This window comes from Schistocerca americana, chromosome X, assembly GCF_021461395.2.
Source record: "Schistocerca americana isolate TAMUIC-IGC-003095 chromosome X, iqSchAmer2.1, whole genome shotgun sequence".
Classification (NCBI taxonomy): domain Eukaryota; kingdom Metazoa; phylum Arthropoda; class Insecta; order Orthoptera; family Acrididae; genus Schistocerca; species Schistocerca americana.
In genome coordinates this window covers 872,452,256-872,466,691 of record NC_060130.1, presented here as the reverse complement: position 1 = coordinate 872,466,691, position 14,436 = coordinate 872,452,256, and positions in this window count along the sequence as shown.

Here is a 14,436-nt window from a genome sequence, read left to right as displayed (position 1 = left end):
TATCTTCAGATTAACAAAATTGTAACTAGCCGACGATGTTTCTACCATGTGAAACAAAACGCATGCGTTGACTAAGAAGCGTATGACAACTCGAATAACTGTGACGCTTCAGCATAAAAACAGTCGCCCTGGCAGACGTCGTATCTTAGTTTCAATAAGGTAAACAAGAAATAATGAAGCTCTTTTTAGAATGCTAAAATGTGCGGCATACTACCGAACTTAGAGAGACCTATTTTGACTCTTTATAGACACACTGTTTCTAACTAGAAACTCTAGCATAAACACAAATTCTCTGATGTCGACAAACTCGCTTTTCACTTTGTTGCTATCGGCTATGTAAATGGACTCATAAAACGCACTATTGAAATGTGTCCCAGTTGGAAATGGGTGCGTCAGCTGCATTGCAGAGGTTCATGTGGGACGGCAGCTATCTCATAGAAGTCTGCAATGTTGCGCCCATGTCCCAGTCAATTACACGTTGCTCGTAATCGTACGCAAAGACCGCGCGGCGCAATGATTTTCACCGTTTAAAGTCCTCACTCGCGTTGCTGAGGTTCGATTAGGGTCACCGCAGCCCATCTGCGATTACCCATAAAATTCAACAAAAGTACAGAATAAAGTGGAACAGGTTAATGAACAGCACTCAGCGTTAGAAGGAATAGTTGTACTGCAAAGAGAAACTTCGTCGGTTACTTTTTTAAGCCGGTTTTTGTTATCCCGACGGAAAAGTGGAGCAGAACTGAGGCACAGAGTTGCCATCCTGTGTCACACACATCAATTTGTGGCAGAACACCAGAACAGTTCAGTCACTATGTCTTACGGGAACAAAGTAGCCGTCTTCATGGAAATTAGCATGGGTTCTGAAGGCATCGACAATGCGAAACTCAACTCTTAACTTCACACTAGATATCGTCAGTGCCATTAATATAGCAAAACACGTTGAGATGATGATTCCAGGCTTGTTATTCTATACCACAACGACGTAGTCTAAGGAATATACTTTCAGATTGTATTAGTTGCAACACTTTTCGCAAGTGACATGGCTGTCTTTCAGTAATATCCTGTATGATTTCAAGAAAAAGTCGGCCTTTAGATAGTTAATGTACGCTATCTGATGCCCGAGGCAGGATTCGAACCCGCGACCGTAGCGGTCGCGCGGTTCCAGACTGTAGCGCCTAGAACCGCTCGGTCACACCGGCCGGCGCACTGCTGGGCAACTGTCCGCTGGACGTATACAGTGTCCCATAGTGGACTTGTCAGGATTTCATCCACTCAAGCCAGAGCTTATAATGCATGTTCAGTTCGATTTAAACCCAGGGACTGCGCTGGCAACTCTAGACGCACGGTGTCCCCATGTTGCAGTACTCGCTTACCTCATCAGCAGGGTCTCTAATTACATCACGACAGTGAATCACTAAATTTCCTTCCTTTTTTTGGATTACCCATACGCGATGGTCCATTGTCGTCAACTAGGTGGGACCCAATTTCCCATGCACAAGATAAACGCTCACAGTTGCGCCACGTCATCCCTACACAAAGCTGATGTCACAGCTCCTCCAAAAAATTTACGCAGTGGCACACCTTCTCCAGACATGAGACTGCGAAGACGAGAGCAGTGGCTGCGTCTTTCTACAAATTTGACTGAGATGTAACGTCCCGGGAGTCTGCCAAATGGACATACGCTCCGGGCTAATAAACCGTCGGCACTCGGATCGTGCATTCGAACGTCTACTTCTACATCTACATCTACATGGTTACTCTGCAATTCACACTTAAGTGCCTGGCAGAGGGTTCATCGAAGCATTTTCATACTACTTCTCTACCATTCCACTCTCGAATGGCGCGTGGGAAAAAGGAACACGTAAATCTTTCCGTTCGAGCTCTGATTTCTCTTATTTTATTACGATGATCATTTCTCCCTACGTAGGTGGGTATCAACAAAATATTTTCGCATTCGGAAGAGAAAGGTGGTGATTGAAATTTCGTAAATAGATCTCGCCGCAAAGGAACTCGCCTTTGTTTCAGTGACTGCCACCACAACTCGCGTATCATATCAGTGACACTCTCACCCCTATTGCGCGATAACAAGAAACGAGCCGCGCTTATTTGCACTTTTTCGATGACCTCCGTCAATCCTACCTGGTAAGGATCCAGAACGCAGCAGTATTCCAGTAGAGTACGGACAAGTGTAATGTAGGCTGTCTCTTCAATGGGTTTGTCGCATCTTGTGAGTGTTCTGCCAACAAAGCCCAGTTTTGTTTCGCCTTCCCCACAGTATTATCTATGTGGCCTTTCCAATTTAAGTGGTTCGTAATTGTAATTCCTAGGTATTTAGTCGAATTGACAGCCCTTAGATTTGTGCGTGCTTAGTTCAGGGTGCAGGTGAAAGCCCAGAAACGATGAGGCTTGTGCATACAGTACTTGTGCCTCAACGTGGTATACGCGAACGCAGCGCGCCTCACCGACAGTTCTCAGCCGTATCTGGTCCAAAATAACATTGTTCACTAGATGTACGGGTCTAAAATTCCTACGTTAGCTCTAATAAAACGCAAGTTTCCTCCCCTGTTCACATGCTAGTCACCTTGTTCCGTCTGTAGTTCAAATGGTTCAAATGGCTCTATGAACTATGGGACTTGACATCTGAGGTCATCAGTCCCCTAGACTTAGAACTACTTAAACCAGTTAACCTAAGGACATCCCGCACATCCATGCCCGAGGCAGGATTCGAACCTGCGACCGCAGCAGTAGCGCGGTTCCGGACTGTAGCGCCTAGAACCGCTCGGCCACAGCGGCCGGCTTCCGTTTGCAGTATACATAAATAAAAACTTCAGTATAATGAACATGTTATAACGCTAAAAGGAAAGTACCATGTTCATTCAGTAAAGACATCGGCTATAAAACTCAAATTACGAATAGTGTGATACAAATTTACAATAGTTATCCACATAAGACAACAATTATTTCATCATTCTCACTTCTTAGTAAAATCCTAAGCTCATTTTTACTTGATCATTGTTCCTATTCATTGGCAGAATATTTAGAATATGTAAAGACTTGAAACAAGAAAGTGCAAAATATACAAGTAGTGCAAGCTGCCTTGTAGATGAAGCAAATACTACAAACACACTCCTCAGAGAGAGCGCACTTATATTTACATAACACACAATATACTGCTATTACACTGCTGAGTAAGCATAAGAAACTATCAGAAAACGAGAAGGTGAGTGAGAAAATAATTGCCGACCGTTATGGCCGAGCGGTTCTAGGCGCTTCAGTCCGGAACAGCGCTGCTGCTACGGTCGCAGGTTCGAATCCTGCCTCGGGCGTGAATATGTGTGATGTCCTTAGTTAGGTTCAAGTAGTTCTAAGTCTCGGGGACTGATGACCTCAGATGTTAAGTCCCTTTGTGCTCAGAACCATTTGAACCATTTGAATTTGAGAAAACAATTGATTGGAGTGAGACACGAACCAGCAGCATCCCACGGGTTACCTTAAAATTAGGCATCTCTGTTCATTACGGTACACCGACCATGAATGACATTCAGCCATGCTTTTCATCTTACCACCTCCCAAAAGCTTTAATCGTAGATACACTGAGGTGACAAAAGTCATGGGATACCTCCACCTTTTCGCCGGGCGTGGTGCAACAACTCCGTGGCATGGTCTCAACAAGTCGTTGGAAGTCTCTGCAGAAATACTGAATCATGCTGCCTCTACAGCCGCCGATATTGACTGTGCAGGATTTTGTCCACGAACTGACCTCTGGATTACGTCCCTTAAATGCTCTCTGGGGTTCATGTCCGACGATCTGGATGGCCAAATCTTTCTCTCGAACTGTCCAGAATTTTCTTTAACCCTTTGTTTCCTGACATAAGAAAAAATTTACTTTTTAACATTTTCTTTGCATAATTTATGCTATTGTGGCCTCAAATGACGGTAGGATTTTTTGTAAAATTTTATTTTATTTTTCACAACTTTTTTCTCTCCTGGTACTCAGAAGTACCGTCGAACTCCATGGACAGAATCACAATATGAGCAGAAAAATGATCCAATTTTTATAACTTTTTCTTTATTCCACATAAATATTAAATATTTTTACATTAGAAAATTAATTAACAGAAATATGATATTTCTGATTTTCTTTTTTTTTAAATTTCGCATAAATTTATTCTAGAGCAACTTCACAATACATAGTAACTTAGCTATACATATCACATATTTAGTGTTAGTGATACCTCATGAAATTGTAGGAAACAGTTCTTTTTCTCATTGTAGCACAAATACACTTTACATGTACTACGTTGTGAATGTGGTCTCGACTGAATTTTATTTTTCGCACACATTTCGCATCGTCCTCTTTTACAACTGAACACTACAAAATGGTTTTCTCGGTTGCCAAGATGTACATTCTTCGGAACAGAAGAGTTATCCTTCCTTCTCTTTGGGGGAGTTATTTCATCTTTACCAGAGTTTCTCTTTTTGAGATTTGGCACTTGCTGTTCATTCATTAGCCCTAGTGCCACAGCACTCCTGAACTCCAGCAGTGGCAGTGCCCCATGTCGATCACTGAAAATGACGTAAGCATTGACAAAAGCAATTTCTATTGCTCCCCAGAAGAGACGGTGCCACAATTTCTTTGATCGCCTGTCAAGATCATAAGTTGAACGTAATCTGTCTGCATGATCCACACCACCCATGTGTTTATTGTAATGACATACAATAACTGGTCATGGTATAGTCATACTAGTTTCTTGTCACTACGCTCTGTCCAGTGCCATGGAAGTTTGACGCAAAATACACTACTTTATTTTCCCTCCATTGAAATACTGTTAGGTCTAAAGATGACTCTCTGTGATTTGATTCCCCACGGTTTAGACATTTTTCTTTAGGTAAATACCCTGGAAAACCTTTCCTGTTTGTTCTAATTGTTCCACTGGCAAATGTATTTACGGATTTCTGCGTGAGAAAAAGTGGACAGAGCAACTAGTGAGAGGTAAGGCATTGTTGCTACAATAAAGTGTTCGCACAACCTGACGGTACTAATAAGTCCGCCTTATATTTTCCACTTTATCTCATTCACTTGTAACGTAATGCTTCAAACTATTATAAAAAAACAAAGAAGGTAAGAACGTACGATGGAAAACTCAACGGAAGTTTCAATAAATTGCACACAAATTCAGGCAACACCGTTGAAACAAGCACATACAATCTTCTGTTTTCACAGCAGCGCGCGAAAAACAATTTCAAGCTCTGACTGCCAGAGAGGTCTATGTATTGCACAATAACATCAATGAAACAGTAGAGCAGAGTTACTGTTACGTACCGACAGGCTCTCAGATCGCGAAACTGCACCACGAGAAAATAATGAGAGTCAAAACTTACTGGTACTTTTAAGTACTGTCAGGCAACAAAGGGTTAAACCAACCGAAAACAATTTGGCCTGGCGGCATGGTACATTGTCATCCATAAAAGTTCCATCGTTCTGTGGGAACATGAAATCCATGAATGGCTGCAAATGATCTCCAAGCAGCCGAGTATAGCCATTTCCAGTCAATGATCGGTTCAGTTGGGCCAGAGGACCCAGTCCATTCAATGTTAACACATCCCACACCATTATAGAGCCACCACCAGCTTGCACAGAGCCTTGTGGAAAACTTAGCCTGCCGCGAGGGATTAGCCGAGCGGTCTCAGGCGCTGCAGTCATGGACTGTGCGGCTGGTCCCGGGGAGGTTCGAGTCCTCCCTCAGGCATGGGTGTGTGTGTGTTTGTCCTTAGGATAATTTAAGTTAAGTAGTGTGTAAGCTTAGGGACTGATGACTTTAGCAGTTAAGTCCCATAAGATTTTAAAAAAAAAAAAAAAAAAAAAAAAAAAAAAAAAAAAAAAAAAAAAAAAAGCACCTTAGCTTTGTGGCGTCCGCCGCACACTTGAACTCTACCATCAGTAATTTCCAACTGAAATCGGGACTCATCCGCCCAGACCACGATTTTCCAGTCGTGTAGGGTCCAGTCGATACGGTCACGAGCCCAGGAGAGTCGCTACCATAGCCTATTAACGCCAGATTTCATCGCACTGTCCTGACGGATACATCTGTCGTCCGTCCCTCAATGATTTCTGTGGTTCATTGTCTGTTAGCACTGAAAACTCTACGCAAACGGCACTGCTCTCGGCCGCTGAGTGACGGTCATTGGCCACTGCGTTGTCTGCAGTGAGAGGTAATGCCTGAAAACTGGTATTCTCAGCACACACTTGACACCGTGGATGTCGAAATACTGAATTGCCACACGATTTCCGAAATGGAAAATCCCATGCTTCTAGCTTCAACTACAATTCCGCGTTCAAAGCCTGTTAATTCCCGTCGTGCGGTCATAATCACGTTGTAAACCTTCTCACATAAGTCACCTGAGTACAAGTGACAGCTCCGCCAATGGATTGCACTTTTACGAGGTGCATTCAAGTTCTAAGGCCTCCGATTTTTTTTCTAATTAACTACTCACCCGAAATCGATGAAACTGGCGTTACTTCTCGACGTAATCGCCCTGCAGACGTACACATTTTTCACAACGCTGACGCCATGATTCTATGGCAGCGGCGAAGGCTTCTTTAGGAGTCTGTTTTGACCACTAGAAAATCGCTGAGGCAATAGCAGCACGGCTGGTGAATGTGCGGCCACGGAGAGTGTCTTTCATTGTTGGAAAAAGTCAAAAGTCACTAGGAGCCAGGTCAGGTGAGTAGGGAGCATGAGGAATCACTTCAAAGTTGTTATCACGAAGAAACTGTTGCTTTCTCTGCCTCGTGATGACTGGGTGTTGTGTGATGTCCTTAGGTTAGTTAGGTTTAAGTAGTTCTAAGTTCTAGGGGACTGATGACCATAGATGTTAAGTCCCATAGTGCTCAGAGCCATTTGAACCATTTTTTTGAAACTGTTGCGTAACGTTAGCTCGATGTGCGGGTGTGTTGTCTTGGTGAAACAGCACACGCGCAGCCCTTCCCGGACGTTTTTGTTGCAGTGCAGGAAGGAATTTGTTCTTCAAAACATTTTCGTAGGATGCACCTGTTACCGTAGTGCCCTTTGGAATGCAATGGGTAAGGATTACGCCCTCGCTGTCCCAGAACATGGATACCATCATTTTTTCAGCACTGGCGGTTACCCGAAATTTTTTTGGTGGCGGTGAATCTGTGTGCTTCCATTGAGCTGACTGGCGCTTTGTTTCTGGATTGAAAAATGGCATCCGCGTCTCATCCATTGTCACAACCGACGAAAAGAAAGTCCCATTCGTGCTGTCGTTGCGCGTCAACATTGCTTGGCAACATGCCACACGGGCAGCCGTGTGGTCGTCCGTCAGCATTCGTGGCACCCACCTGGATGACACTTTTCGCATTTTCAGGTCGTCATGCAGGATTGTGTGCACAGAACCCACAGAAATGCCAACTCTGGAGGCGATCTGTTCAACAGTCATTCGGCGATCACCAAAAACAATTCTCTCCACTTTCTCGATCATGTCGTCAGTCCGGCTTGTGCGAGCCCGAGGTTGTTTCGGTTTGTTGTCAGGCGATGTTCTGCCTTCATTAAACTGTCGCACCCACGAACGCACTTTCGACACATCCATAACTCCATCACCACATGTCTCCAACTGTCGATGAATTTCAATTGGTTTCACACCACGCAAATTCAGAAAACGAATGATTGCACGCTGTTCAAGTAAGGAAAACGTCGCCATTTTAAGTATTTAAAACAGTTCTCATTCTCGCCGCTGTCGGTAAAATTCCACCTGCCGTACGGTGCTACCATCTCTAGGACGTATTGACAATGAACGCGGCCTCATTTTAAAACAATGCGCATGTTGCCATCTCTTTCCAGTCAGGAGAAAAAAATCGGAGGCCTTAGAACTTGAATGCACCTCGTACATGTCGTGTCCGCGATACTACCGTCATCTGTGTACGTTCACATCGCTGTCCCACGACTTTTATCGCCTAAGTGCATGTTATTAACCGACAGTTAGTTATAACAAATTGCACCAAGAAAAATGCGTTTTTGATATATCCTCAGTGTACCGTTCCCTTGAAACGGAATACTTTTTGAACACACAAGTTGCAATTCGAAAACTGTTTAACCACCAATATGACGATTCCTATAGCTTTATACAATTAACAACGGGTTTTCGAGAGATCCTCAGTTTTCTGGTGGAATATATCATACAAAACCGACCAAAAATGGACTTGAAATGAAAGCTAATAGCCGGCCAGTGTGGACGAGCGGTTCTAGGCGCTCCAGTCTTGAACCGCGCGACCGCTACGGTCGCAGGTTCGAATCCTACCTCGGGAATGGATGTGTGTGATGTCCTTAGGTTAGTTAGGTTTAAGTAGTTCTGAGTTCTAGAGGACTAATGACCTCAGATGTTAAGTCCCATAGTCCTCAGAGCCATTTGAAAGCTAATATGGCGTCTCTGGACTTTGTCATGGAGTCTTGTGACGTAGGTGACGGTCTTCCACCTCACTGGTATACATTCAAACGCGGGTTCAGATTACCTGAAATGCTAGATATTGGTCTGAACGCTCGCATAGACTCCCCAACGTGCTTCCTCCACCGTAAGACTCTTATAACCTGAGCTGAACTGTCCGCCGTGTTGACCCCAAAGTATAGTATATTCATACTTGTTTACACACGAGTCACAAAAAAATGGTTCAAATGGCTCTGAGCGCTATGGGACTTAACATCTGAGGTCATCAGTCCCTTATAACTTAGAACTACTTAAGCCTAACTAACCTAAGGACATCAAACACATCCATGCCCGAGGCAGGATTCGAACCTCCGACCGTAGTGGTCGCGCGGTTCCAGACTGAACACGAGTCACAATGCGAGTGGAGATTTCTAATTAAATGTGTTGAAGAATTCGTCGTAAATATGGTTGGCTGCTCAGCTGTGAAATGCGTTAACTATTGCAAAAATGGTTTTCGTATGCTTGGATTTCCTAGTGACCCTGAATGAAGAAAAAGATGGGACATAGGCTGCCGGAGAGACAACTGGGAAGCACTCGGCGTTCAGTTGTGTATTGTAAATGAAATGGCTCTGAGCACTATGGGACTTAACATCTATGGTCATCAGTGCCCTAGAACTTAGAACTACTTAAACCTAACTAACCTAAGGACAGCACACAACACCCAGTCATCACGAGGCAGAGAAAATCCCTGACCCCGCCAGGAATCGAACCCGGGAACCCGGGCGTGGGGAGCGAGAACGCTACCGCACAACCACGAGCTGCGGACTGTTGTAAATATACGGTAGTAAAAGTAGTTGTAAATATGAAACCAGTTGTATGTAACTGAGTTTCTTCCCAGTCGAAAACTGTACTGAAGCAGTTCGTCTCAAAATTTTTCGATTCCTGAGATACTGTCGCAATTGAAAAGCTAAGAGGAATATTTCTGATGTATTTATACGTCTTATCATAAACATACATACACAAACTGAATAATACTCAGCCCCATTCCCTATATAGGTACGGCAGAACGAGTGATAATTCAGATATTTTTATAGCGGATTGGTCATTGTGAGGCAACCTGCACAAGTAACAAACATATCCTTCAAAGAATAAAGTTTTTACCACAGCTCAATAAGCAGCAAACCTGTCATGAAGTACATAAAATAAATACTGGTTAAATGATAGATGAAAATATTAATAAAAATCCGTTTCACTGTAAAAAAAAAAAAAAAAAAATACACCTTTCCCTATCTCTGTACAATACAAATGCGGCATTTCTTAAAGTACATCTCTTTGAATAAAAAATAAACACCTCTTTTACAGGTGGCTGTATACAGACAAAACTAATAAACAGCCACATGTTGTTACTGCATAACACCTGTACTTGAAAACGTTGGTACCGGGTTCTTAACTCATTACGTCTGATATTTACAAACTATCATGCAAGTCCCGAGCCAACGTTTCTATAAATGTGTAATATTAAATTTCAGTTTTTCTGTTGTATGAAAACGCCAGTCTAAATATTTCAATAAACATCAATTTCTGCTGGGTTCACTTCATACATGCAATATCAAGTATTTTATAAGAAATACTGTAAAAAGTTGCGTGAAAAGGTTTACCACACACAAAGTAAGCACTCCCGAAGCCTCAGAGATGGAGAAAACATGACGGACGATTCAGCCTGTTATATAGGAGCTCTATGACGTTAGAATGTCAGCACACTCAACGTCAACGTTCGAATGCACGGTCTTTGTGCCGACGTCTTAAGTCGGGATTGTCCGTGAACGAATCACTGGTACCTCCATCACAGGGAAATACGTGTGACGGTTCGCCAAGCGTACGGAGAACGATGGGACTCACTGTCTCTAGCCAGACTAGATGCAGTGTTGGTTGAGAGTCTCGGGCTATTAATACAAGATAACGTTCCTTGCACTGGGTTGTTACATATTGTCAATCATGTTCGAAAGACCGTCGAGTGTTTCCTGCCACAGGAATGATCTCCACATCCATGAAACGACGCTACAGGTAACTGCCGATTCATTTTTCCTCATCTCTAGCCGATCTTAATCTGCTAATGATCCAGCCTCACGTATCGTTGTTCAGATGTGTTCCTTACATCGTATTCCCCTATGGCCCAAATACTGTCTGCCAGGCACATACAGCACGCAGCCCAAACTACTTAACCCAAGGCTTTTTCTACAGGCAAACCCAACAGACTCTCACCGAGCGAGGTGGCGCAGTGGCTAGCACACTGGACTCGCATTCGGGAGGTCGACGGTTCAGTACCGCGACCGGCCATCCTGATTTAGGTTTTCCGTGATTTCCCTAAATCGCTCCAGGCAAATGGCGGGATGGCTCCTTTGAAAGGGCACGGCCGACTTCCTTCCCCATCCTTCCCTAATCCGATGAGACCGATGATCTCGCTGTTTGATCTCTTCCCCCAAACAACCCCCCCCCCCCCCCCAATAGACTCTCAACGGCAAGCCATGAATATCATGTTTTTCCATGATGCCCCGCAGTAGTTTAATACGGCCTATGTCACAATGAAATTTTGCGCACGAGCCTCGAAGCTCCCTCAACATATCGACATGTATGCAACTGAGATGGTGGGGTGCTTTCGCCAAATATCGCCCCTGTGCTTAATCGACTGAAGGCAATATCCGTTCCAACTATGAACTGATGGGGTCAGCTTGGAGCTTTTGGAGTGACACTACATGACAGCGCTAGCACCTAGCTTATTATTAATGAAATGCAAGAAAGTAATTGTTTTGAATGGTTTCTGATCTAGTCCATTATTCTTTTATCTCTGTTCTGGCTGAAGAAAAATGTCAGGTAAGTTCGAATAATTTTTCTTTGTGTAACGCCATTTTACAGGGCGTGAGATCGAGAATTGAACATTATACTGTTTTGCAAACATAAACTTTCTTTGCACTTCTGTCTTCGTGAGTGAGTGTATTAACAGACCTGTGGGCATAATAATGCCCACAGGTTTAGTGATGATGATGATGATGATGATGATGATGATGTCCCATACTCCTAGGAGCGTAGGGGACGATGCTGGACACCCGCACCGCTGACTAGGCAAGGTCCTAGCGGAGGTGGTTTGCCATTGCCTTCCTCCGACCGTAATGTGGATGAATGATGATGATGAAGACGACACAACACCCAGTCATCCCGCCGGGAATCGAACCCGGAACCCCGTGCGCGGGAATCGAGAACGCTACTGCAAGACCACGAGATGTGCTCGATATCACCTATGTTGATATTAGCAACAGACATAAAGTAGCTGACGTAACTATCACTCTACGGTTTTTCAGTTATTATATCTACATTTTATGAAAGAAAGCATTGCCATTAAAAGGTACAGTTTCTAAGATGTCTGATAATAAGAGGAAAAGGCAGACATGGTTCAGCTGTGCACATCAACTCCTCAGACTGCGTATTGTGCTGACCAGAAGACAGTATAAATGAAGAGGAACACTGATAGTAAACTTTTAGAGCACCAATATCATGAATTTGAGAAAGCAGGAAAAAACTAAGGAAGAAGAAAGTGAAGTAAATGCAGTATAAAGTAAGATGCTGGAGAGAAAATCAGTTCTGAGAGGATATTTAGAAATAATGCTTGTTAATCACTGCATCAATATGGAAATAAACTTCTTCGGCCTTACTCTGATGACCTATAACACATGGCTTTTAAATTTGCTATGTCAAACAGCTCTCTAGATCCATTTCCCAAAGCAAACGGTAGTGGTGATTGAAACTTGCCGGTTACGGCTTTAAAGAGGAATCCAATGTCTGCCATCATAACTTTTCAGAGTCTTTCAGAAGACTGACCTATGCTTCATATTTTTCCCCTGTTCATAGAAATTGAGCTTTAAAAAAATAAAGTACTGTAAAGATAGATTGTTCTTCAACTCTTTTTAATAAAACTACTAAAGCTTTGGTCTCTAAATATGGTTCATATCACATTACATACTATATCCTTGATTTTACGAGTGTTATGCGCGCCGAACTGGTTGCTCATATAACAGATGTTCTTAATTTTTCGATCCCAGCTTCATTCATCGTCTCATGCGGGAGAGTTGAAAAAGAATGTTAATATAACTGGAGAGAGAAAAAAATCGACTCACCAAGCGGCGCCAGGAGAAAAAAAGATATAAGGGTTAAAGAAATATGCAAGCTTTCGGACCCAATAGCTCATTTTTGGCAAATGGTTGACGGGAAAGGAAGAAGGATGAAGGAAAACGACTGTCGAGGTTTAGGAAATGGGGAGAGTTCAGAAAAGTCGTCCGGAGCCCCGGGTCAGTGAACACTTACCGGACGGGATGAGAAGGAAAGACCAAAAAATGATAAAGTAAACGATATTTAGGACTTCCGTGGTGGTGGTGGTGGTGGTGGTGGTGGTGGTGGTAGTTACCGGCTAGATAAAATTTCAGATGGATCATAAGTCATAAATTAAAGAAAAACCTTCACCGTTGGCTGGGCAGGACTAGCAGTAGAATATCCCTGCTCAGACTTCTCTTCCCCAGACTAATTTGTACGCAAATGGGACCCTATCATGAGTTGCCAGAGTCAACAAGAGGACACGGGCTCAAAAGTGTTTAGCGGTCATGGCAAGGTTCATTGCAATGGACACAAAAACTACGATACGTGAGAATGCAGTACGAGAAGATCGCGTTATGTGTAACGTGCGGTGAAACGGACCCCACATGCAACGTCTTCATCTCAAGTGTGGTATCGCGAAACCGTTCTTCCTGTTGCTATACCGACGTCTGCAGAAGGCGTTGGCCTGCTGATCGTCACAGCGTACCGTTCGGAATACTTGTTTGTAGTCGCTATCTCCTCTCCGTCGAAAGCACGGCCATGTTGCGAGTAATGAGTTCCCCGGAATCGACGCTTGTAGCGATTCAATGCGACGCGAATCATAAGGTCCGACTGCGCCGTCGGCCATCATATTCGTTTAACACAGCACGTTTCGGCGGCACTGCACTATCGCTGACTTTTACATGTTGCCCGATGTAATGCACTCGAGCGAACATTGGATAGATTTTAGTAGCAGTCGTGAGTGCACTCCTGTTTCTCTCCCACAAACTTGCCGTGCAATATTTGGGACAAGAATAAAAATGGCAGCAGTCTTGCTACGCTCACACCACGAAAAGAAGCAATTGGAGATAAAAAGTGAAGGAAAGCTGCAATATAAAGTGAAAGGTGGTAATCCATCTTTCAGCGAACATTTATTTGAAAAACACTAGGTATTATTCTGCAGTAACTTTCCAGTTCGCAAGAGTTATACGCACAAATTCAAATAGCTATAAATGATGAGAAATATGTAAAAGTAAATAAAATGCATTCTCCTGGTTTTTGCGATAAATCCTGCATTTTTGGTTCCGGAGGGGCATTATTTACCTTCCATTTGTTACTGTTAGCTGTTCTGTCACATAGCTGGTTACTATGGCTTCGTCAGATGGAAAAAATAGGGTACAGGCCTGCTTCGGAATTTGATGTGGCTTTCAAATGCATAGTTACTTTTAAGGGCGAGAATTTGTTTCGAGAATCTCGTGTAATATCTCGAGAAATATTGACCTGTAACACCCTCTCCTGACTAGTTATGCAAATCAACGTACTGTTAGTGTAGGAGTTGTTCCCTAGGAGTGCGGCTATCAGGTTACACCTGAAGTTCGATATACGAGTACTGAGCTTTAGTTAAGCCGCGTATCGGCTAACCGCAGCTTCTGCTATTTCAAAAGCATTTGCTACGTGCTCAAAATGACAAAACAGGTTTTGTTATATAGTCAGTAAGAAATAGTACAAGAACGTTTAATGTTGTTTATTTAGCTCGTGATGAAAGAAATGATTTTTTTCTGTATCGGAAAATTGTTTAGCTCTCTTATTTCTCTTACAGTTTTAAATTTACACCTAATAAATTAAGAGTTGCAATCCAAACATGTACAATAATTC